The sequence below is a fragment of the Littorina saxatilis genome, linkage group LG7 (assembly GCF_037325665.1).
Source record: "Littorina saxatilis isolate snail1 linkage group LG7, US_GU_Lsax_2.0, whole genome shotgun sequence".
In the NCBI taxonomy this organism is placed as follows: Eukaryota; Metazoa; Mollusca; class Gastropoda; order Littorinimorpha; family Littorinidae; genus Littorina; species Littorina saxatilis.
Window position 1 is genome coordinate 431,621 of NC_090251.1, and position 27,389 is coordinate 459,009.

General features: G+C 43.6%; 1 protein-coding gene across 1 annotated transcript in view; it reads left to right on the top strand.

The window, feature by feature from the left end:
• Nucleotides 1–27,389, top strand: part of LOC138970417 (BET1 homolog) — a 45,728-nt gene that overhangs the window by 10,472 nt on the left and 7,867 nt on the right. The gene's annotated exons all lie outside the window — the stretch shown is intronic.

Genomic DNA, 27,389 nt, shown 5'->3' on the forward strand with positions numbered 1-27,389 from the left:
CCCTTTCTCTCTATGACACACATGTACTCTATGTTTTGTTGCTGTTTTCCCCTCCTCTCTATGACACACATGTACTCTATGTTTTGTTGCTGTTTTCCCTTTCTCTCTATGACACACATGTACTCTATGTTTTGTTGCTGTTTTCCCTTTCTCTCTATGACACACATGTACTTTATGTTTTGTTGCTGTTTTCCCTTTCTCTCTATGACACACATGTACTCTATGTTTTGTTGCTGTTTTCCCCTCCTCTCTATGACACACATGTACTTTATGTTTTGTTGCTGTTTTCCCCTCCTCTCTATGACACACATGTACTTTATGTTTTGTTGCTGTTTTACCCTCCTCTCTATGACACACATGTACTCTATGTTTTGTTGCTGTTTTCCCCTTCTCTCTATGACACACATGTACTTTATGTTTTGTTGCTGTTTTCCCCTTCTCTCTATGACACACATGTACTCTATGTTTTGTTGCTGTTTTCCCCTTCTCTCTATGACACACATGTACTCTATGTTTTGTTGCTGTTTTCCCTTTCTCTCTATGACACACATGTACTCTATGTTTTGTTGCTGTTTTCCCCTCCTCTCTATGACACACATGTACTTTATGTTTTGTTGCTGTTTTCCCCTCCTCTCTATGACACACATGTACTCTATGTTGTGTTGCTGTTTTCCCCTCCTCTCTATGACACACATGTACTCTATGTTTTGTTGCTGTTTTCCCTTTCTCTCTATGACACACATGTACTCTATGTTTTGTTGCTGTTTTCCCCTCCTCTCTATGACACACATGTACTTTATGTTTTGTTGCTGTTTTCCCTTTCTCTCTATGACACACATGTACTCTATGTTTTGTTGCTGTTTTCCCCTCCTCTCTATGACACACATGTACTCTATGTTTTGTTGCTGTTTTCCCTTTCTCTCTATGACACACATGTACTCTATGTTTTGTTGCTGTTTTCCCTTTCTCTCTATGACACATGTCACGTTTCAATATATCACTGTGCATGCCGATGTGGCATGCAGTCACCTACTTTTGTTGTAATTACGTTTGCTCAAGCCATTGCACGATGTAAAAAGAAGTAGACCGTGTTTTTATTGTAGCACCTTGTTGTGACCCGTTTTGTGGAGCGTTAATATTTTTACGTGAGATTCACGTGCTCCTTGTTCAGTTGTTGTGACCTGGTTTTGGTCGGAGCGTCACAAACTGCGTCGTTTAGTCTTAGAACACCGTGAGATTCACGTGCTCTTTTCCGTGTTTTGATTTTGAGGTGAGCCCTGCGAATCTGCGTTGCAAGTTTTAGAATACGTGTGACTCACGTGTTTTTAGCTTTGTGATGTCAGCTAGTTCCTTGGTCTTCTTTCTGTTAAATATACCGTTTTAAGTTTTGGGCATGCACGGAGTGCGTGATCGGTTACTGATTGGTTGTAAAATAGTAGTTTCACCCGATTCTGTCTTAGGAATGTTGTTGGTTGGTCAATCCGGTGACCTTTGACTTTTGAATAACTATTCCATGTTAGGTTTTTGTTTCCATAAATACCGCTGCTTGACTCCTGTCTCGTCAGTCGATCTGAGGGTTTTAGGAAGCGTTTGGTTTTGATGTAAACGTATGAAGGTTATCAAGTGAACCAACGGAGTGTTTCTTATGTTTTAACGTCAACGTAATGTTCTTGGAGACAGTTGTTTCTCAAGTGTGAATCGTTTTGTGCCCTTCGTTTGTGAGGCAACACGTTTTTGGTACTGCTGGTCAACCCACACAGCGCATAAGGTAATTTTGTTGTTACTTGTTTGTGTTGTGTTTTGGTCGCCATTTTGTAATTACTTTGTGAGTTGTTTATGTATAACGTGAGTTGAAAGTCTGACTTGTTGTAGTGTTTCTTTATTGTGTGTTCAACTGTTCTAGTGTTGTGAACGTACAGCAATGTTTTGTAGACGCTAGAAAGTCGCTAATGTTTATAATGATAACTTGTGTTTTCTGTGGTTAACGAAGTTCGAAGTGAAACGTTTTCTCTGACTTTTTCAGCCTTACGTTAAAAGAATTTAGGTAAAAGAAGCTTGCGGTCTGTGGTGATCGTTTGTAAACGGGCTTATTTCTTGTAACGTTATTGAGGGAAAGTGGATGAGTAAATATCTTGTTCGTGACTTTGATTAACGCAGGAACGTTGTCGTTAGACTTTTTTGGTATGACAGTTTGCTTTGTATTCCTGGCCTGATGAGTCAACGTTTTGTATTTTTCTGAAAGTAGCCATTTTGGTTTTAAACGTATGTATGCTAAGTTTCTTGAGTATTCTTAGTGCTTATGGTATTGTTGAACGTACGGAACGTAATTCTTTGTTGTTGAACGTACAGAACGTAACTCTTTATTGTTGTTGAAGGACTAACCAACGAGTGTTTGGTAATTGTAACTTTCTTGTCTGTTTGTCTTCTCCTGTCTTGTGATTGTTTATTTTTCTTGTTTTTACTTCTCGTGTCTTGTTAATGCATTTGATACTTTTGCCATGTCTAATAATTTGTTTTCTTTTCTCTTTTTCTTTCTGTTCATAAGTTTTTTACCGCATTACGTGGTACTGTAACTATATATCTATACATTACTGATACCTTAGTGTCAGATGTAAAATAATAAACCAGTACTTTTGCGCGTTATCGCTTGTAACCTGTGTTTGTCATTTCGTATGAACAATATGTAGTACCAGCCTCGCTCACGAAGGCGCGCACAGTAAAAAACTTTAGTTGCTGTCGCCCAGTAAAAAACTTAGCTGCTGACGCCCAGTGAAAGAACGTTAGCTAAAGTAAACAAACTTAGCTGCTGACGCCCAGTAAAGAACTTTTGTTATTGACGCTCAATGAACGTAAACGTAGCTGTTGATAACCAGCAAAAGACTTTATTGTTACCTGTCACTGTGTTAGTGAACCATAGTTTGACATAGATCAACTTGTCGGTTAGAGATCTTCCTACTCCGTATCCGGCGCATTTTTTGTGACTTTTGTGTATTATCCCAAACGACCCTCAGATCGATTCATTTTACTTTATAATCAGATAAACCTTATGTATGTTTTAAGTGCTTTTGAATAAGCGAACATTGTAATGGAGGAGATTCCAGCAGATAAACCATTGGAAGCTTCAGGTTATGACATTAACGGCGATGAAGATGAACATTCTCAAAGGCCTAGGCGTGACATTAAGCCTACTGAAAAAGGTAGAGAGTACCAGATTGAGATCAAAACTAGAAACTTTGCAAGACAACGAACATTCTTGGAACGAGCAATCGGTGAGGTAGTAACAGAGCTTAACCAAGAAACTCCTAATCAAGAGTCGTTAACCAGTCAAAAACAAATTGTTTTGAGCATGTACAAGGATCTTGGTGACATAGAGAAAGGTCTTCGTAGTATTGGTAGCGGTGAAACCATTCAGGAAAGTTGGGATGATGTTCAGAGGACAGTTCAGACAATTATGTTTGACATTGATCGAGCTCTTGACAGACAAACGACTAGCGTGCAGGTGACTAAGGAGCCTACTTCCAGGCATAGCAGTGTTACACCTAGCGTTGGGTCATCCACCCACAAGTCAGCTAGTGTTAAGTCTGCCATTCATAAAGTAGCTAGCGTTACGTCAGCCATCCACAAGTCAGCTAGCCACAAGTCAGGTATCAGGAGATCAGGTAGCCAAGTAGCTTCTCGCGCCGAGTCTCTCCGCTCTAAAAGCGTTAGCTCTGAAGACACTAAATTGGCTCTTAAACTAGAGGCTGCATCCCTGGCCATAAAAGTGGAAGGTGACGCAATAAAGGAAGCTCAGTTTAGTGAACTGGATCTCTTACAACAACAATATGCTGAGAGAAATGCAGCTAGGCAGATTGAAGACGCAGCTAGGCAGGCTAAGGAAGCTGAGAGAACAGCAGCTAGGCAGGCCGAAGAAGCAGCTAGGCAGGCTAAGGAAGCTGAGAGAACAGCAGCTAGGCAGGCCGAAGAAGCAGCTAGGCAGGCTAAGGAAGCTGAGAGAACAGCAGCTAGGCAGGCCGAAGACGCAGCTAGGCAGGCTAAGGAAGCTGAGAGAATAGCAGCTAGACAGGCCGAAGACGCAGCTGAAGCAGCTCTTGAAGATATTAAACAGAAAAAGGCTTTGAGACAAATTCAGTCCACCGAATTGAAAATTAGCTTAAGAGAACAACAAGCTATGTTACAAGTATTGGAACAAGGTGAATCCGTTCAGCAGGATCTCCCTGATCTACCGTCAGTTGATTTGTTGAACACTAGGTTCCACCCTCGTCCTTTCGTTCCCTTGTACAGTCTTGTAGCCCCTCCTCTAAACAATGAGCAAACAGCGATAGGAATAGGGACAGGTGCTGCCGTCATTGCTGACCAAGGGACACACCAGCCAGCCTTGGACGCCACGTCTGTTCCTGTCTGCCAAGCTGCCGTCATTGCTGACCAAAGGACACACCAGCCAGCCATGGACTTCACGTCTGTTCCTGTCTGCCAAGCCGCCAGCACCCATGACATCTCGACTGTCAACGTCAACGCTGCTGTCACCAACTTCGTCGCAGGAACCACAACGACTGAGCCACGACAGCACGCGTTACCTGTCGTGGACCTCGTCGTTGGAGTCAGCGCCTCTACAAGCGCCGCTACTAGCAACAACGCCACCTACGAGGCGTGTAGACCTCAACGTAGAGAGGATGTCAACGCCCCCCATCACGTCGGAATGAGCGCTCCTTTCGTCCATCAGGAGCCCTTCACACCTAACTACACGACGGCTGCAACTACATCCTCCATGCGGCCTACAGCGCTGCTGACCACACTGCAGCACCCTCTCGGTGCATACACTGGTCAGCCGCCTCTGCACAACGTTGGACACTCAACGACAAGCGTCACAGGCTCTCGCCCGCCTGATCTCGACCACACAGGTTGGTCCTATCACCTACCAGAGACAAGGGAAGGTGATGAGACGCAAGAACGACACACCTACTTCCCAGAAGAACGTCACCAACGCATGGACCACAGACGTTTTCAAGTTACCCCACCCTGTTTCCCCTATGATACCCACCTACATCCCAAACCAGAGCCTTTCGTGCCCACATTCCTGGACCCACATCAGACCACCCCCAAAGTTATTTGGGGAAACGAAAACGCAAGGCCCCCTGCGTACATGAACTTTGACAAGGAATGTCATGCAGATCGTCCATTTGCCTCCTACCCCCCGTCTGCGTACTACCAACGTCCACTTGCTACTCCTGCCAAGCAGGACACTCCTATGGACTCTCTCGCCAAAACCCTATCAGACGCTCTGATGATCAACCGTTTGCCGATGCAGGAGCCGTGCATTTTTGTTGGTGACCCTCTCCAATATCCAATTTGGAGGTCGTCGTTTTCGTTCCTCATCGAGAGACAAAACATAACCAGCAGTGAGAAGTTATTGTATCTGCAACGGTACATCGGAGGTCAAGCAAAGGAGGCCGTGACCGGCTTCTTTCTGCTGAGAGAAGGTGATGCCTACGAGAGAGCCATGGAAGTGCTGGAAAATCGGTTCGGCAACTCATACGTCGTTTCGCAAGCTTTCCGGACCAAGCTGGACGAATGGACCCCAGTCAAAAGCAAGGATCCCAAGGGACTCAGAAGTCTGGCCGATTTCTTGCAGCAATGTTCCGTTGCTGCCCAGGAAGTTGGTGGACTGAGCATCCTGGATGATGCCCAGTACCTACGGAAGATCGTCGGAAAGCTCCCAGACTGGATGAGTCACAGATGGTCTAGAACAGTTGCTCGAACTAAGGTTGAAAAGAAGAGGTATCCTCTGTTCAATGAACTCGTGTCGTTCATTACCCTCGAAGCAGACATTTCTAACGACCCTGTTTTCGGCTTGACAAGTGCATCGGGGACACCAAGAAAGTTCACAACGAACCTGTCAACCCTGACAGAGGATGTCACCGCATGTCTGCACTGTCAACTTCCGGACCATGACGCTGGGACATGTAAGGAACTCATAGTGAAGCCTCTGGTTGAGATACGAGATTTTCTGTTCAAGAACCGTATCTGCTACGGATGTCTGAGAAGTAAGGATCACCAGAGCCGTCAATGTATGCAGAAACAGACGTGCAAGAAGTGCAAGAAGGCTCATCCCACTTGTCTTCATGATGACAATTTCAAGTATCAGAACAGTATGAGTGAAAACAAAGGGGCGAGTGAACACAAGAACAATTACCGTACCTCTGCTGCTGACGTTCAAGAGCCACTGTCATCGTCGACCCCTACGGTGTCTGCTCTTAAGGCCAGCGAGGAAAACAGCATCGGTTTCACGTCTATGATCGTTCCCGTTCTCGTTTCCAGTGACTCTAACCCCAACGTAGAGGTGCTGACGTACGCACTACTGGACACTATGTCCAACGCCACTTTTGTAGTGCAGTCAGTGGCTGAAGAAGTTAAAGCCAAATCGCAGCCGACTACACTCAGGGTCTCCACACTGACTGAGGACAATGCTGTGGTCTCCGGCAGGAAGTACTCTGGATTGCGTGTCCGCTCTTCTTCCTCCAGTGAGTTTGTCAGGCTCCCTTCTGCCATCTCACGACCTTATCTGTCCGTTGACCCCACTCATATCCCCACCTCAGAGACTGTCAAAGCTTACCCACATCTCCAACACCTGTCTCCTAAACTGCCCCCCTTGTACCCTGACTGTGAAGCAGGCCTCCTCATTGGCTACGACTGCGCTGAAGCCCTCATGCCCCTAAACGTTGTCCAAGGACTGCCATTTGCAGTAGAGACTAAGTTAGGTTGGAGCATCGTCGGCAAGTCACCGCATTCCGTCGCCTTTGATGGCATAGCCTCGTCCATGCGCGTCATCGTCAAGCCAGGATCGAGGGAAGAAGAACGTGTAGCTCACGTCTACAAGGTACAGGTGGACGAAGTCTCGTGTACTGACCCATTACATGTTATGGAAAGAGACTTTGCAAGTGACTCAGGATCCATGTCCCAGGACGATGTAAAGTTTGCGAAGATCGTGAAGGAAAACGTGAAGATCAACGAAGCTGGTCACTACGAGATGCCCTTACCATTTCGACCAGAGAAACCGTCCCTCCCCGACAACAGAGGTGCCGCAATCAAGCATCTGAAGGGCCTGAAACGCCAGAAAAAACAAGGGTACCGTGATGACTGCGTCAAGTTCATGACATTGATCTTGTACGGACTGATCGTGACGTGTTTTGCCTCTAGGGCAATCCACATTGAAACCCTGGATGACATGTCAAGTGATTCCTTCATCAACGCCCTACGCATTGTTGTCTTGCATGACCAGAACTTGTGCAGATCAGAGTGGTGCATGGCTCGTGTAATCGAGGTGATGCCTGGATCTGATGGACTGGTCAGACGAGTGAAAGTGCATGTTGGAACAAAGGCTCTAGACAATCACGGCCGTCCCACTGGTGATAGTCGCATATTAGAGCGACCTATTCACAAAATGACTGTGTTAGTAGATCGTGAAAATCACAAAGACAAAGCTGTGTAAGCGAACTGAAAGAACATTGAACTTTGGAGTGTGTTTCCAATTTGACAGTTGTAGATTGTTGCGGTTTGTTTTTATACCAGATGATGTAACGGACATTTATGGTTTAAGTGGTGCGTTCTTTTTATGCCGTCGAGTAAATGACTAACGGCATTTAGTTGAAACGTGATGTGTTGAAACCCTGAAAGTGATTGAACCATAATATTGTTGTGTAAATGTTTTGCAACACAATGATTTTGAGTTGTAAATTTGAAATGTCTAAATCTGCGTTATTCTTCTTTTGATATAAGGAATATATTTGTACAAAGGTTTTTGAAGTAAATTATATTAATATAATTTCCGGTGGGAGTGTGCATGCCGATGTGGCATGCAGTCACCTACTTTTGTTGTAATTACGTTTGCTCAAGCCATTGCACGATGTAAAAAGAAGTAGACCGTGTTTTTATTGTAGCACCTTGTTGTGACCCGTTTTGTGGAGCGTTAATATTTTTACGTGAGATTCACGTGCTCCTTGTTCAGTTGTTGTGACCTGGTTTTGGTCGGAGCGTCACAAACTGCGTCGTTTAGTCTTAGAACACCGTGAGATTCACGTGCTCTTTTCCGTGTTTTGATTTTGAGGTGAGCCCTGCGAATCTGCGTTGCAAGTTTTAGAATACGTGTGACTCACGTGTTTTTAGCTTTGTGATGTCAGCTAGTTCCTTGGTCTTCTTTCTGTTAAATATACCGTTTTAAGTTTTGGGCATGCACGGAGTGCGTGATCGGTTACTGATTGGTTGTAAAATAGTAGTTTCACCCGATTCTGTCTTAGGAATGTTGTTGGTTGGTCAATCCGGTGACCTTTGACTTTTGAATAACTATTCCATGTTAGGTTTTTGTTTCCATAAATACCGCTGCTTGACTCCTGTCTCGTCAGTCGATCTGAGGGTTTTAGGAAGCGTTTGGTTTTGATGTAAACGTATGAAGGTTATCAAGTGAACCAACGGAGTGTTTCTTATGTTTTAACGTCAACGTAATGTTCTTGGAGACAGTTGTTTCTCAAGTGTGAATCGTTTTGTGCCCTTCGTTTGTGAGGCAACACGTTTTTGGTACTGCTGGTCAACCCACACAGCGCATAAGGTAATTTTGTTGTTACTTGTTTGTGTTGTGTTTTGGTCGCCATTTTGTAATTACTTTGTGAGTTGTTTATGTATAACGTGAGTTGAAAGTCTGACTTGTTGTAGTGTTTCTTTATTGTGTGTTCAACTGTTCTAGTGTTGTGAACGTACAGCAATGTTTTGTAGACGCTAGAAAGTCGCTAATGTTTATAATGATAACTTGTGTTTTCTGTGGTTAACGAAGTTCGAAGTGAAACGTTTTCTCTGACTTTTTCAGCCTTACGTTAAAAGAATTTAGGTAAAAGAAGCTTGCGGTCTGTGGTGATCGTTTGTAAACGGGCTTATTTCTTGTAACGTTATTGAGGGAAAGTGGATGAGTAAATATCTTGTTCGTGACTTTGATTAACGCAGGAACGTTGTCGTTAGACTTTTTTGGTATGACAGTTTGCTTTGTATTCCTGGCCTGATGAGTCAACGTTTTGTATTTTTCTGAAAGTAGCCATTTTGGTTTTAAACGTATGTATGCTAAGTTTCTTGAGTATTCTTAGTGCTTATGGTATTGTTGAACGTACGGAACGTAATTCTTTGTTGTTGAACGTACAGAACGTAACTCTTTATTGTTGTTGAAGGACTAACCAACGAGTGTTTGGTAATTGTAACTTTCTTGTCTGTTTGTCTTCTCCTGTCTTGTGATTGTTTATTTTTCTTGTTTTTACTTCTCGTGTCTTGTTAATGCATTTGATACTTTTGCCATGTCTAATAATTTGTTTTCTTTTCTCTTTTTCTTTCTGTTCATAAGTTTTTTACCGCATTACGTGGTACTGTAACTATATATCTATACATTACTGATACCTTAGTGTCAGATGTAAAATAATAAACCAGTACTTTTGCGCGTTATCGCTTGTAACCTGTGTTTGTCATTTCGTATGAACAATATGTAGTACCAGCCTCGCTCACGAAGGCGCGCACAATCACTTAAGGTGATTATGAACCGGTTAATTACTACTAATTAACTAACCACACCACGATCCACTCTCGCAGTCATACAATTAAATAGAGTCAACAAAAGTATAAGTTTCAGACGCCTGTTTATGTATAAACTCGCCACCTCCCTCGAGCCTTCACTCAAAATATGTTCCTTTTACGTTCTCAACACGTAAAAAACCCGTGATCACTGACAAAATGCCAGTAGTATATAGAAAATTATAGTAACACGCTGATCCCGTGTAAATACAGTCAAATGAGAATGTTCTGTTCAAAAAGCTCTAGTTCATGCAGGGGTCAACACCCCACGTTGTCACTACTCCAATGAAATCACAGATAAGAAAAGACAACGGTGGTCAACGGGGTGCGTAAGACACGGTGCACTTAGCTTTCTTTCTGTATGCTGGTTAGCCGGTATGCTGGTTAGCCGGGTTGCTGGTTAGCCGGGTTGCTGGTTAGCCGGTTCGCTGGTTAGCCGGTCTGCTGGTTAGCCGGTCTGCTGGTTAGCCGGTTAGCGTAGCTTCCTCAGGTCCCAGCTCCAACGTCTGCAGCTAGCAGTGTCCCGTCGAAGGCAGCCGTGCAGCGGTTACAGGAAACCGAAAGAAACGAACGAAATGAAGGCTGCAAACAGAAAGCATCGGTGCACTAAACATGTCAGCTACCCCTCACCCACCACCTTAAAACGTGTCATCTTTAAATACCTCATCGAGCACGTGGGCCTGCACAAAACGGACTTTTTACAACAACAAAACAGTCATTTTTCGTCCTTCTCTCCCTATCTGCAAAAACCATATACGGATTAGTATTTTAGCGTCACAGAGAGTAAATTATGCGCTAACCTGGAAAGAACAACAGAGAGTATTTCATTCCACAAACACAGACTCATCAACAGCGTTAAATAATGATTTATTACCTCAAAAGCCTATGATTGTACTCTCATGGAAGCAAAATCCGCTTCCTCCCTGGAACAGCCTCTGTTCGTCAACAGTGACCGAAAACCTCCAGAACCCCTTGTCGAATCCTTATGCGAAAGCCATCGCCGACGAAGGAATGTTGACGACTTGTCCTCAGCAAAATATGTGGCAGTGTGAAGGAAATAACTGGTGGAAGCTCCCCTAGAGTGCCGAATACAATATTCGGTGAAAAACCATCATACTCTAGAAACTGTGTATTAGATCCTTCCCCTTCTGCCGCTGGGTGTCAAGTGCGCCGCCCTTGTGTCTCTCTCAGACAACCTAGCCAATAACACGTGACTGACCTTGTCACAAAACCAGTCCAGCTATACACAATTCTGCCTCCCAAGCAGAAAAAAGACACGAGAAACTCAATCCGTGAAAATCCCGTGCGCGCTGTCAGCGAAAAACCGTCAGCCCTATGACAGCAAAAAAAACCCCACTGTGAAACTCGTGCGCTACAAAACATCCGTGCTCATTGAGCACTGTCAGCAAACTCTGCTGTAGCCCAATATCACGTACAGGCGCTTTCTATCATACTCGACCAAGAACAGGCACTCCACTGAGTGACACTTTCTTGGTCTCTGTCACCCGATCGTGACACACCTCCCCTCTTCAAGACGAAACCTCGGTTTCGCTCACAGTCATGTTCTCCTCTACAGCCCGAGAGAGAAAGTCAGCTCCAACATTGTTGGCGCCCGGAATGACGCGTACCGTGAATTGGTACGGTTGGAGAATCAACGCCCAGCGCATAAGTCTGGCGTTTGCCAACCTTGCAACCTGAAGATATTGCAGAGGTTGATGGTCCGTCTCCAGACAGAAAGGTCGTCCGTACAGGTACGCTTCGAACTTCTGGATGCCCCAGACAATGGCGAGACACTCGCGTTCAACCGTTGCATACGCTGCCTCGGCCGAGGTCAGCTTACGGCTGGCGAAGCAAACAGGGTGCAAAAACCCCTCTGTCTCCTGAAGCAACACTGCCCCAAGTCCCTTCCCTGAAGCGTCTGTCCTCAGCACGAAGTCCTTGTTCAGGTCTGGTAGTCGGAGAATAGGCTGACTGGTGAGTCGCCTCTTCAGGGTGTTGAATGCGGAGCTGCATTCCTCAGTCCACACTACAACGGTCGGTTGTAGTTTCTTGGTAAGGTTGGTCAGTGGTAGTGCGATTTCGGCAAAGTGCGGGATGAAGCGTCTGTAGAAGCTGGCTAGGCCCAGGAACGACCTGACTTCTTTCTTCGTGCGCGGTGGCTCCGCCTCCCGAATCTTCTGGATCTTGTCGTCCTCTGGAACGAGCAATCCCTCGCCGACAACATGACCCAGGAAAGACAATTCCCGAAATCCCAAGTAGCACTTGGACGGTTTAGCTCCCAGATTTCCGTCCTTCAACCTTCCGAACACGTCGCGCAGGGCGTCGAGATGTTCAGTCCATGTCTCTGTCGCGATCAGCACATCGTCGATGAAACTGCTGATGTCCTCGCGCTTCAATGGTTCCAAAAGTTTCCTCATCATGCGAGTGAAGACGGCACCTGCATTCTGTAGACCAAAAGGCATGACTGTCCACTGGAACTGGCCGAATGGAGTGGTAAATGCAGTCTTTGGGCGATCTTCCTCGGCAACTGGAATTTGCCAGTATCCCTTGGTGAGGTCTAATTTTGAAAAATACTTGGCCTTGGCCAAGTGACTGAAGAGGTAGTCCACATCAGGCATGGGTTCCGCGTCAAACGCCGTAATCTTGTTCAGCTTCCGGTAGTCGACACAGAACCTGACGCGTCCATCCTTCTTCTTCACAAGCACAATTGGTGAACTGTAGGGAGAGTTCGCTGGCTCGATGACGCCCAACTTCGTCATGTCGGCGATTTCCTTCCTGACCACCTCCTTCTGGGCATGAGGCATGGGATACTGCTTCGTCCTCACTGGCTGTTTCTCCAGCAAGTCGAAGGTAAACTCCTCTAGATGCGTCTGAAGTGGTATGTCTGTAAGGACCCGTGCTGCATCCTTCAGGATCTCTTGCAAGTCCGCCTGCTGGTCGTCCCCAAGATCAGGTGAGATGTGCACGTCCGTGTGATCCTCACTAGCCTCCAACGGACAAACTGGTACACGTCCTCCTCCCTGTTCTTCCGTTGTCTCGTCCATCACGACAGCAACTGCTTCTGTCACTTTGTCCTTTTCCCCGTAGGCAGTCCTCTCTATGTAGGCGCGCAGCAGGTTGGCGTGGTACAGGCGTGCTTTCCCGTTCATGACGATCCTGTAGTCGTTCTGGCCCACTTTCGCTGTCACCTCAAAAGGTCCTTGCCACTGCAGTTGTAGCTTGTTGTGTTTGACAGGTAGAAGTAGCAACACCCGTTCTCCAATCTTGAAGCTGCGCGGCCGTGCCTTGCGGTCGAATCCTCGCGCATAACGCTGTGCTGCTCTTCCCAGGTTCTCTTGAGCCAGTTTGCAGGTCTCTTCAATCCTGTTCCTGAGTTCTACGATGTAGGTCGCTGTCGTCTGCACCTCCTCGTCAGCTTCTTCGTCCGTCCAGGCTTGACGCAGGATAGCCATGGGACCGCGTACCTGTCTGCCGTACAACAACTCAAATGGGGAAAAACCCAAGCTCTCCTGAGGAACCTCGCGGTATGCAAAAAGCAATGCTGGGATGTACCTGTCCCACGTGCGTGGTTTCTCCTGAGCTAGTTTCCTCAGCATGGTCTTCAAGGTGCCATTGAACCTTTCCACCAGTCCGTTGCACTGAGCATGGTAAGGAGTGGTGAAATGCTGCTCCAGTGATAGCAGTCGTGCTGCCTCCGCCATCACTCCTCCCGTGAACTGCGTGCCTCTGTCGGTGAGTACCTCTGATGGAATTCCCAGCCGGGACCACATAGTAACCAGAGCCTCAGCTACTCGCGTGGCTTCAATCGATTTCAGAGGGATCGCCTCTGGGTATCGAGTAGCGTAGTCCACCATGGTCAAAATGTATCTGTTTCCGTCCTCAGACGCAGGCAAGATGGGCCCGATGATGTCCACTGCCACCCGACGAAAGGGTTCGTCGATGAGCGGCATCTTCTCTAAGGGGACCTTCCTCACCCTTCCTTTGGCAACCACCTTCTGGCACTTATCGCAGGACGCACAGAAACGTCGGACATCCGTGCAGATGCCTGGCCAGTAAAAGTGGCGCCAGACACGATCCGTGGTCTTCTTGGTGCCAAGATGACCCCCCAGAATCGAGTCGTGTGCCGTTGCCATGACACCCTCGCGAAACTCGCGAGGCACGACAACCTGTTTGAATGTACCTTCTTGGTTGCTGAACTCACGGTAGAGCAACTTCTTGTCCCTGAGGAACCTTGACCTCCCATGCTTCCCGCTCAGCTTCACCTTCCCCGACTTCGCGTGCTCCCGAGGAGTCGCTAATGTCGGATCAGATGCCTGAGCCTTCGCGAGAAGCGCGGGGGTCACGTTCCCCAGGGCAGCTCGTGCAGCAGGTAGGGGTTTGAGAGGTTTGTCCTCTCGCTCCGCCTGTGCCCGCGTGAGCACTGAAATGACGTCGGGAGACCGATAAACGGGAACCTCCCTGGTGACGCCGTCCACAAACTGAACCCGGTTCCCAATGAGCAGGTCGCATGGAGGATCGTCCATGACGACGGCCACAATGGTCCCCGTGAACAACGGTGTTACGACCTTGATCACTGCCGTGTTCAAGTCGTAAGCGTGAGATGCCTCGGCCATTCTCACCCTGATGCTGTCTCCTGTGTAGGCCATAGCTGGAACTAGACTCGCCCGAACCACTATCATGTCTGCCCCTGTGTCCCGCAGACCTTCGCCCTTCACTCCGTTAACGTAGACGTTGCAGTGGGGCTGGAAATGTTTCCTGGAGCACGGAACGCAGAGTTGTGGAATTGTGCATGAGCTCGTGACGTCCCTTAGCTCCTCACTGCCAACAAAGTGTACGCCCTTCTGGTCAGCCTGTCTCCTGTGGCAGTCCTTCTTCACGTGGCCCCGCTTGTTGCAGTAATAACACTGGATGTCAGTTCTGGAACTTGATCCTTTGTGTCCCTGATCGTCCTTCCCGTCCTTGGGTCCTGAAGAACCTGAATTTCCCGATTTTCCCGGCCGTGAGCCTGAAGATTTGCCAGAGATCGCCTGGGCGTCCTCGTGTACTCTGATCCAGTCGGCTGCCTCCTGAGTAGTCTTTGGCTGGTGTTCCTGCACGAAGGTCACCACCTCAGGTCGCAGGCTGGACATCAGTTGTTCCATGACTATGAGGTCGGCAAGGTCGTTGACGGTCCAGTCCTTTTCGGCCATCTCCACCCAGCGCCGCAGGTAGAGATTAAGGCGTGCCACAAACTGATGGCTCAGCTCGCCGCTCAGTCTCTTGCTGTTCCGGAGACGTCGTCTGTAGGCTTCCGCAGTCAGGTTGAAGCGCTGGAGTAACGCCTTCTTTAGTGCCTGATAGTCTCTCGCCTCGTCGTCATCCAAAGCGTTGTAGAGCTGCAATGCGCGTCCTTTTAAGCAGGTGCTAAGGCGGCTAGCCCACGTGGCCTCTTCCCACTTCTGGTCAGATGCAATGCGCTCAAACCGGCGTAAAAAGTCGTCGAGCTCGTCCTTGTCATCGTCGAACGTCGGCAGTCTCGTACGGTCGGCAACAAACGTCGGCGCGCTAGCCAGAGTAAGCGTACCCTTCTCGGCCTGTAGCCTAGCTAGCTCTAGCTGGTGATCGCGATCCGCCTGTTTGTCCTGTCTATCACGTTCAGCCTGTCGTTCCCTTTCTTGTCTGTCAAGATCGTCTTTCCGTTCTCTTTCCTGTCTGTCTCGTTCGTCTTTCTTTTCTTGTCTGTCAAGTTCGTCCTTCTTGTCCTGTCTGTCACGTTCGGCCTGTCGTTCTTGTCTGTCAAGCTCTTCTTTTCTCGTCTGTCGCTCTATGTCTTCCTTACGTTCTAACTCCTTGCGCTTAAGCAAACTACGCGCTCTAACGCGTGCGTCTCGCTCTGTCTGTTCCTCGCTACCAGGAGTCTCAAAAGTTAATCTCTTCGTAGGAGATCCCCCTGTAGCCATGGTTAGTTTAGCAAAGCTTTATCACAAAAGTAAGTCTAACGCAGCTATAGCTAGAACACGCGGTGATGAAAGCGGTGGATACAAAAATCCAGCAACCGGAAAATGCAGAAGAAAAATCCAAACGGTGTAGAACAAAACGCGTAGCCTACTTTATGGCTGCTTTTTGCGGTGAAACAAAGTGTTTCCCACAGCCGTGGCCTACTTTATCGGCTGCTTTTTGCGGTGAAACAGAGTGTCTCCCACAGCCTTGGTTAGGACAGAAGTCCTCGGACCCTTCCCCCCCAAAATTCCAACAAAGTCAAAATATGGAGAAAAATCCAAGTAAAACAAGACGGTAGAAATGTAACCTGTTACAGAATGCGAAACAACAATGTAGAGAAAACTGAGTAAAACGAGTAACAAATCCGCTAACCCCGCTCAGCTCTCTGCAACGGAAAACTCTGAACGTACAACAACAAAGATTCACAAACAAAGGAAAGGGAAGTAATCACAGTTAGCGCATACAATAGCTTACAAATTACAATTTACATTTCCTGCAAGATGTGAATCGCTTAAGGTGTGGTATATGATCAAAACTATACAAAAAAGGGTAGCACCAAGCAGAAAATAAGTCGAGCACTGACGAGATTATCTGCTCTTAGTTATCCTTAATTGGTGGGTCTTTATCAGTTGGAAATTAACTGAGTAAATCCCGGCTTGGCCCCCATGTGTCACGTTTCAATATATCACTTAAGGTGATTATGAACCGGTTAATTACTACTAATTAACTAACCACACCACGATCCACTCTCGCAGTCATACAATTAAATAGAGTCAACAAAAGTATAAGTTTCAGACGCCTGTTTATGTATAAACTCGCCACCTCCCTCGAGCCTTCACTCAAAATATGTTCCTTTTACGTTCTCAACACGTAAAAAACCCGTGATCACTGACAAAATGCCAGTAGTATATAGAAAATTATAGTAACACGCTGATCCCGTGTAAATACAGTCAAATGAGAATGTTCTGTTCAAAAAGCTCTAGTTCATGCAGGGGTCAACACCCCACGTTGTCACTACTCCAATGAAATCACAGATAAGAAAAGACAACGGTGGTCAACGGGGTGCGTAAGACACGGTGCACTTAGCTTTCTTTCTGTATGCTGGTTAGCCGGTATGCTGGTTAGCCGGGTTGCTGGTTAGCCGGGTTGCTGGTTAGCCGGTTCGCTGGTTAGCCGGTCTGCTGGTTAGCCGGTCTGCTGGTTAGCCGGTTAGCGTAGCTTCCTCAGGTCCCAGCTCCAACGTCTGCAGCTAGCAGTGTCCCGTCGAAGGCAGCCGTGCAGCGGTTACAGGAAACCGAAAGAAACGAACGAAATGAAGGCTGCAAACAGAAAGCATCGGTGCACTAAACATGTCAGCTACCCCTCACCCACCACCTTAAAACATGTCATCTTTAAATATCTCATCGAGCACGTGGGCCTGCACAAAACGGACTTTTTACAACAACAAAACAGTCATTTTTCGTCCTTCTCTCCCTATCTGCAAAAACCATATACGGATTAGTATTTTAGCGTCACAGAGAGTAAATTATGCGCTAACCTGGAAAGAACAACAGAGAGTATTTCATTCCACAAACACAGACTCATCAACAGCGTTAAATAATGATTTATTACCTCAAAAGCCTATGATTGTACTCTCATGGAAGCAAAATCCGCTTCCTCCCTGGAACAGCCTCTGTTCGTCAACAGTGACCGAAAACCTCCAGAACCCCTTGTCGAATCCTTATGCGAAAGCCATCGCCGACGAAGGAATGTTGACGACTTGTCCTCAGCAAAATATGTGGCAGTGTGAAGGAAATAACCGGTGGAAGCTCCCCTAGAGTGCCGAATACAATATTCGGTGAAAAACCATCATACTCTAGAAACTGTGTATTAGATCCTTCCCCTTCTGCCGCTGGGTGTCAAGTGCGCCGCCCTTGTGTCTCTCTCAGACAACCTAGCCAATAACACGTGACTGACCTTGTCACAAAACCAGTCCAGCTATACACAATTCTGCCTCCCAAGCAGAAAAAAGACACGAGAAACTCAATCCGTGAAAATCCCGTGCGCGCTGTCAGCGAAAAACCGTCAGCCCTATGACAGCAAAAAAACCCACTGTGAAACTCGTGCGCTACAAAACATCCGTGCTGATTGAGCACTGTCAGCAAACTCTGCTGTAGCCCAATATCACGTACAGGCGCTTTCTATCATACTCGACCAAGAACAGGCACTCCACTGAGTGACACTTTCTTGGTCTATGTCACCCGATCATGTACTCTATGTTTTGTTGCTGTTTTCCCCTCCTCTCTATGACACACATGTACTTTATGTTTTGTTGCTGTTTTCCCCTTCTCTCTATGACACACATGTACTCTATGTTTTGTTGCTGTTTTCCCTTTCTCTCTATGACACACATGTACTCTATGTTTTGTTGCTGTTTTCCCCTCCTCTCTATGACACACATGTACTTTATGTTTTGTTGCTGTTTTCCCCTTCTCTCTATGACACACATGTACTTTATGTTTTGTTGCTGTTTTCCCCTCCTCTCTATGACACACATGTACTTTATGTTTTGTTGCTGTTTTCCCTTTCTCTCTATGACACACATGTACTCTATGTTTTGTTGCTGTTTTCCCTTTCTCTCTATGACACACATGTACTTTATGTTTTGTTGCTGATTTCCCTTTCTCTCTATGACACACATGTACTTTATGTTTTGTTGCTGTTTTCCCTTTCTCTCTATGACACACATGTACTTTATGTTTTGTTGCTGTTTTCCCCTTCTCTCTATGACACACATGTACTTTATGTTTTGTTGCTGTTTTCCCTTTCTCTCTATGACACACATGTACTCTATGTTTTGTTGCTGTTTTACCCTTCTCTCTATGACACACATGTACTTTATGTTTTGTTGCTGTTTTACCCTTCTCTCTATGACACACATGTACTTTATGTTTTGTTGCTGTTTTACCCTTCTCTCTATGACACACATGTACTTTATGTTTTGTTGCTGTTTTCCCTTTCTCTCTATGACACACATGTACTCTATGTTTTGTTGCTGTTTTCCCCTTCTCTCTATGACACACATGTACTTTATGTTTTGTTGCTGTTTTCCCCTTCTCTCTATGACACACATGTACTTTATGTTTTGTTGCTGTTTTCCCTTTCTCTCTATGACACACATGTACTTTATGTTTTGTTGCTGTTTTCCCCTCCTCTCTATGACACACATGCACTTTATGTTTTGTTGCTATTTTCCCTTTCTCTCTATGACACATGTGTACTCTATGTTTTGTTGCTGTTTTCCCTCCTCTCTATGACACACATGTACTCTATGTTGTGTTGCTGTTTTACCCTTCTCTCTATGACACACATGTACTTTATGTTTTGTTGCTGTTTTCCCCTTCTCTCTATGACACACATGTACTTTATGTTTTGTTGCTGTTTTCCCCTTCTCTCTATGACACACATGTACTCTATGTTTTGTTGCTGTTTTCCCCTCCTCTCTATGACACACATGTACTTTATGTTTTGTTGCTGTTTTCCCCTCCTCTCTATGACACACATGTACTTTATGTTTTGTTGCTGTTTTACCCTCCTCTCTATGACACACATGTACTTTATGTTTTGTTGCTGTTTTCCCTTTCTCTCTATGACACACATGTACTCTATGTTTTGTTGCTGTTTTCCCCTTCTCTCTATGACACACATGTACTTTATGTTTTGTTGCTGTTTTCCCCTCCTCTCTATGACACACATGTACTTTATGTTTTGTTGCTGTTTTCCCTTTCTCTCTATGACACACATGTACTTTATGTTTTGTTGCTGTTTTCCCCTCCTCTCTATGACACACATGCACTTTATGTTTTGTTGCTATTTTCCCTTTCTCTCTATGACACATGTGTACTCTATGTTTTGTTGCTGTTTTCCCTCCTCTCTATGACACACATGTACTTTATGTTTTGTTGCTGTTTTCCCTTTCTCTCTATGACACACCTGTACTCTATGTTTTGTTGCTGTTTTACCCTCCTCTCTATGACACACATGTACTTTATGTTTTGTTGCTGTTTTCCCCTTCTCTCTATGACACACATGTACTTTATGTTTTGTTGCTGTTTTACCCTTCTCTCTATGACACACATGTACTTTATGTTTTGTTGCTGTTTTCCCTTTCTCTCTATGACACACATGTACTCTATGTTTTGTTGCTGTTTTCCCCTTCTCTCTATGACACACATGTACTTTATGTTTTGTTGCTGTTTCCCCCTCCTCTCTATGACACACATGTACCCTATGTTTTGTTGCTGTTTTCCCCTCCTCTCTATGACACACATGTACTTTATGTTTTGTTGCTGTTTTCCCCTCCTCTCTATGACACACATGTACTTTATGTTTTGTTGCTGTTTTCCCTTTCTCTCTATGACACACATGTACTTTATGTTTTGTTGCTGTTTTCCCTTTCTCTCTATGACACACATGTACTTTATGATTTGTTGCTGTTTTCCCCTCCTCTCTATGACACACATGCACTTTATGTTTTGTTGCTATTTTCCCTTTCTCTCTATGACACATGTGTACTCTATGTTTTGTTGCTGTTTTCCCTCCTCTCTATGACACACATGTACTTTATGTTTTGTTGCTGTTTTCCCCTCCTCTCTATGACACACATGTACTTTATGTTTTGTTGCTGTTTTCCCCTTCTCTCTATGACACACATGTACTCTATGTTTTGTTGCTGTTTTCCCTTTCTCTCTATGACACACATGTACTCTATGTTTTGTTGCTGTTTTCCCCTTCTCTCTATGACACACATGTACTCTATGTTTTGTTGCTGTTTTCCCCTCCTCTCTATGACACACATGTACTCTATGTTTTGTTGCTGTTTTCCCCTTCTCTCTATGACACACATGTACTCTATGTTTTGTTGCTGTTTTCCCCTCCTCTCTATGACACACATGTACTTTATGTTTTGTTGCTGTTTTCCCCTCCTCTCTATGACACACATGTACTTTATGTTTTGTTGCTGTTTTACCCTCCTCTCTATGACACACATGTACTCTATGTTTTGTTGCTGTTTTCCCTTTCTCTCTATGACACACATGTACTCTATGTTTTGTTGCTGTTTTCCCCTCCTCTCTATGACACACATGTACTTTATGTTTTGTTGCTGTTTTCCCCTCCTCTCTATGACACACATGTACTTTATGTTTTGTTGCTGTTTTCCCCTTCTCTCTATGACACACATGTACTCTATGTTTTGTTGCTGTTTTCCCCTCCTCTCTATGACACACATGTACTCTATGTTTTGTTGCTGTTTTCCACTTCTCTCTATGACACACATGTACTCTATGTTTTGTTGCTGTTTTCCCCTCCTCTCTATGACACACATGTACTCTATGTTTTGTTGCTGTTTTCCCCTCCTCTCTATGACACACATGTACTCTATGTTTTGTTGCTGTTTTCCCTTTCTCTCTATGACACACATGTACTCTATGTTTTGTTGCTGTTTTCCCCTCCTCTCTATGACACACATGTACTTTATGTTTTGTTGCTGTTTTACCCTCCTCTCTATGACACACATGTACTTTATGTTTTGTTGCTGTTTTCCCCTTCTCTCTATGACACACATGTACTCTATGTTTTGTTGCTGTTTTCCCCTCCTCTCTATGACACACATGTACCCTATGTTTTGTTGCTGTTTTCCACTCCTCTCTATGACACACATGTACTCTATGTTATGTTGCTGTTTTCCCCTCCTCTCTATGACACACATGTACTTTATGTTTTGTTGCTGTTTTCCCCTCCTCTCTATGACACACATGTACTCTATGTTTTGTTGCTGTTTTCCCTTTCTCTCTATGACACACATGTACTCTATGTTTTGTTGCTGTTTTCCCCTCCTCTCTATGACACACATGTACTCTATGTTTTGTTGCTGTTTTCCCCTCCTCTCTATGACACACATGTACTCTATGTTTTGTTGCTGTTTTCCCCTCCTCTCTATGACACACATGTACTCTATGTTTTGTTGCTGTTTTCCCTTTCTCTCTATGACACACATGTACTCTATGTTTTGTTGCTGTTTTCCCTTTCTCTCTATGACACACATGTACTCTATGTTTTGTTGCTGATTTCCCTTTCTCTCTATGACACACATGTACTCTATGTTTTGTTGCTGTTTTCCCCTCCTCTCTATGACACACATGTACTCTATGTTGTGTTGCTGTTTTCCCCTCCTCTCTATGACACACATGTACTTTATGTTTTGTTGCTGTTTTCCCTTTCTCTCTATGACACACATGTACTTTATGTTTTGTTGCTGTTTTCCCCTCCTCTCTATGACACACATGTACTTTATGTTTTGTTGCTGTTTTCCCTTTCTCTCTATGACACACATGTACTTTATGTTTTGTTGCTGTTTTCCCCTCCTCTCTATGACACACATGTACTTTATGTTTTGTTGCTGTTTTCCCTTTCTCTCTATGACACACATGTACTCTATGTTTTGTTGCTGTTTTCCTATCCTCTCTATGACACACATGTACTCTATGTTTTGTTGCTGTTTTCCCTTTCTCTCTATGACACACATGTACTCTATGTTTTGTTGCTGTTTTCCCTTTCTCTCTATGACACACATGTACTCTATGTTTTGTTGCTGATTTCCCTTTCTCTCTCTCTGGCTAATGACATGTACTTTATGTTTTGTTGCTGTTTTCCCTTTCTCTCTATGACACACATGTACTTTATGTTTTGTTGCTGTTTTCCCTTTCTCTCTATGACACACATGTACTTTATGTTTTGTTGCTGTTTTCCCTTTCTCTCTATGACACACATGTACTTTATGTTTTGTTGCTGTTTTCCCTTTCTCTCTATGACACACATGTACTTTATGTTTTGTTGCTGTTTTCCCCTCCTCTCTATGACACACATGTACTTTATGTTTTGTTGCTGTTTTCCCTTTCTCTCTATGACACACATGTACTCTATGTTGTGTTGCTTTTTCCCCTTCTCTCTATGACACACATGTACTCTATGTTTTGTTGCTGTTTTCCCCTCCTCTCTATGACACACATGTACTTTTTTTTTGTTTGTTTTTTTTTCAAATTTTTTTATTCAAATAAATAACAACAATTAACAATATCTCATACAATGAATTAAATACAACTTATCGAGTACAACAAGCTAACTTTTTTAACGTTTTATTCTTTGAACACTCACACAAAAATGCTTCTTATCTGTAACTGCCTATTAAAAGTACTTTCCAACGGTAAAAACGAATTTGTTTTTTTATATATACTAACGCACATCTTTCCGATTAAGATAATGTGGTTCAATTTATACATAGTTGCCTTTTTCACCATTACAAAATGCATACCAAATAAAACATCACTAACTTTCAAAACAATCTTAATTTCTAAAGTACGAAAAATAAATTCTTCAATAAACTTCCAGAATTTGTATACAACCGGGCATTCAAAAAAGAAGTGTTCAATGAAATCAGTTACATCACAACAGTAATTACATTTATTAGTTTCCGTTACTTTCATTTTACACAGGAGAATGTTGGTCGGATAAATGTTGTGCATAATTTTCCAGTGTAAAACTAGCTAGTCTCTTGTGTTGACTGATAGGCAACTATCCAAGATCGTTCATCAATTTCTACATTAAACTTTCTCTTCCAAAATCCTCCGGAACATGGTACATCTGTTTTCATATTAATAATCTCTTTCCTATATTCTCTGGCACTTAACACATTTTTGCCGTTAAACAGTGGTAAGGTAATACAAACATCAGTCATATTTACAACATTTTTCCTCATAAATAATGACACAGCAGCTTTTACAACATTATATTCAAGAATTCGGTTTGGCGAATATCCAATCAAATCACATATGTCTTGATATGATAATATGTCTCCCAAACGTACAATGTCAGTTAATACCAATACACCTCGTTGCATCCAACTTTCAAAAAATAAAACTTTGCCACTATACGTTATGCATGCATTATTCCATAATAAAGTCGGCCCGATTGTCCCACGATCGTAGGGGTTATTATCCAGCCAATATTTTAATACTGCTTTCCAAAAGTGTGATTTCACTAGGTCTAACCCTTTAAATCTTGCACTGTTTACATTCGATAAGAAACATTCAAAATGCTTTCCAAAACGCAAATACATCATCTTTGGAGTGAAACTCCAATTATCATTTTCATTTGATGTAGTCAGTTGTGAAACCCATTGTAACAAGAAGAGCAAACGCTCGATCGAGTCACTTTCGCAGTTCTGAATATTATATGAGGCATCAGATGGACAGGAAGAAATTGCTATTCACAACACAATGAGTCACGTTCACATAAAATTTGAGCCCGGTCACTTTTATAGTTTCCGAGAAAAGCCCAACGTTAAGTTGTGTGTTGCCGAACAGAAAAGGCTAGTTATCTCCCTTGTTTTTCTGATAACGTTCGTAAAAGGCTACAGATGTAAATACTTTGATGTAAAGAATAATCCTACAAAGTTTCAATCACATCCGATGAACTTTGTCAAAGATATAAAATGTCTAATTTTTCCTTTGACGCTGACCTGTGACCTTGAAAAAGGTCAAAGGTCAATGAAACCATCGTTAAAGTGTAGAGGTCATTGGAGGTCACGACTAAACAAAATATGAGCCCGATCGCTTTGATAGTTTCCGAGAAAAGTCCAACGTTAAGGTGGTGTCTACGGACGGCCGGCCGGACGGCCGGCCAGACGGCCGGCCGGACAGACTAACACTGACCGATTACATAGAGTCACTTTTTCTCAAGTGACTCAATCACTTTTTCTCAAGTGACTCAATAAAAAAGAAATTTGCATTTGCCTAATATCGATCATTTTTAAACCACCTTTTTCAATTTCAAAACATAAAACGCTTCTTTTCACCTTTTCAAAGGCCTTCCGATTACAATCTCTTTTTCGCCACAAAAATCTAAACAATAAGGTATTGACTTCATTCAAAACACAGTCAGGTAATACAAACGCTTGCATAATATACACAAATTGTGAAATTAAAAACGTTTTCACAATACATATTTTCCCTACAATGCTCAAATTTCGCTTCTCCCATGCACAAATCAATCGCCTAATATTCCTAATTCTTCCAGTCCAGTTATCTTCTACCAAAGAAGCACTCTTATCATTACAAAAATATACACCCAAAATCTTCAACTTTTTCTTCCAAACAAAATTATAAAATGTTTCATCACAATGTTTTCTACTACCCAACCACATCGCCTCAGACTTTCTCTTATGTATCCTTAAGCCTGAAAAGCTAGAAAAGTCATTCATTATTTCAAGTGCATAATACATATCAATCTCATCCTTTAAAAAAAGGGTGATATCGTCTGCATACAGAGCAATTTTAATAACGGTTGCAATATCAACATTATTCCATAACGAGATTCCTCTAATACGTCTACTCTGTCTTATTTTTGATGCCAACAATCCAATGGCCAGTACAAAGTCCAAACATGAAAACGGGCACCTTTGACGAATCCCGGCTTTCACATCAAAAAAATCAGACAACCATGTACTTTATGTTTTGTTGCTGTTTTCCCTTTCTCTCTATGACACACATGTACTTTATGTTTTGTTGCTGTTTTCCCTTTCTCTCTATGACACACATGTACTTTATGTTTTGTTGCTGTTTTCCCTTTCTCTCTATGACACACATGTACTCTATGTTTTGTTGCTGTTTTCCCCTCCTCTCTATGACACACATGTACTCTATGTTTTGTTGCTGTTTTCCCCTTCTCTCTATGACACACATGTACTCTATGTTGTGTTGCTGTTTTACCCTTCTCTCTATGACACACATGTACTTTATGTTGTGTTGCTGTTTTCCCCTCCTCTCTATGACACACATGTACTTTATGTTTTGTTGCTGTTTTCCCTTTCTCTCTATGACACACATGTACTCTATGTTGTGTTGCTGTTTTCCCCTCCTCTCTATGACACACATGTACTCTATGTTTTGTTGCTGTTTTCCCCTCCTCTCTATGACACACATGTACTCTATGTTGTGTTGCTGTTTTCCCCTCCTCTCTATGACACACATGTACTTTATGTTTTGTTGCTGTTTTCCCCTCCTCTCTATGACACACATGTACTTTATGTTTTGTTGCTGTTTTCCCTTTCTCTCTATGACACACATGTACTTTATGTTTTGTTGCTGTTTTCCCCTCCTCTCTATGACACACATGTACTTTATGTTTTGTTGCTGTTTTCCCTTTCTCTCTATGACACACATGTACTCTATGTTTTGTTGCTGTTTTCCACTCCTCTCTATGACACACATGTACTTTATGTTTTGTTGCTGTTTTCCCTTTCTCTCTATGACACACATGTACTCTATGTTTTGTTGCTGTTTTCCCCTTCTCTCTATGACACACATGTACCCTATGTTTTGTTGCTGTTTTCCCTTTCTCTCTATGACACACATGTACTCTATGTTTTGTTGCTGTTTTCCCCTTCTCTCTATGACACACATGTACTTTATGTTTTGTTGCTGTTTTCCCCTCCTCTCTATGACACACATGTACTCTATGTTTTGTTGCTGTTTTCCCTTTCTCTCTATGACACACATGTACTTTATGTTTTGTTGCTGTTTTCCCCTCCTCTCTATGACACACATGTACTCTATGTTGTGTTGCTGTTTTCCCCTTCTCTCTATGACACACATGTACTCTATGTTGTGTTGCTGTTTTCCCCTTCTCTCTATGACACACATGTACTCTATGTTTTGTTGCTGTTTTCCCCTTCTCTCTATGACACACATGTACTCTATGTTTTGTTGCTGTTTTCCCCTCCTCTCTATGACACACATGTACTCTATGTTTTGTTGCTGTTTTCCCCTTCTCTCTATGACACACATGTACTCTATGTTTTGTTGCTGTTTTCCCCTTCTCTCTATGACACACATGTACTCTATGTTTTGTTGCTGTTTTCCCCTCCTCTCTATGACACACATGTACTTTATGTTTTGTTGCTGTTTTCCCCTTCTCTCTATGACACACATGTACTTTATGTTTTGTTGCTGTTTTCCCTTTCTCTCTATGACACACATGTACTCTATGTTTTGTTGCTGTTTTCCCTTTCTCTCTATGACACACATGTACTTTATGTTTTGTTGCTGTTTTCCCTTTCTCTCTATGACACACATGTACTCTATGTTTTGTTGCTGTTTTCCCTTTCTCTCTATGACACACATGTACTCTATGTTTTGTTGCTGTTTTCCCCTTCTCTCTATGACACACATGTACTCTATGTTTTGTTGCTGTTTTCCCCTCCTCTCTATGACACACATGTACTTTATGTTTTGTTGCTGTTTTCCCTTTCTCTCTATGACACACATGTACTTTATGTTTTGTTGCTGTTTTCCCCTTCTCTCTATGACACACATGTACTTTATGTTTTGTTGCTGTTTTCCCTTTCTCTCTATGACACACATGTACTTTATGTTTTGTTGCTGTTTTCCCCTTCTCTCTATGACACACATGTACTCTATGTTTTGTTGCTGTTTTCCCTTTCTCTCTATGACACACATGTACTCTATGTTTTGTTGCTGTTTTCCCTTTCTCTCTATGACACACATGTACTTTATGTTTTGTTGCTGTTTTCCCCTTCTCTCTATGACACACATGTACTCTATGTTGTGTTGCTGTTTTCCCCTCCTCTCTATGACACACATGTACTTTATGTTTTGTTGCTGTTTTCCCCTTCTCTCTATGACACACATGTACTCTATGTTTTGTTGCTGTTTTCCCTTTCTCTCTATGACACACATGTACTCTATGTT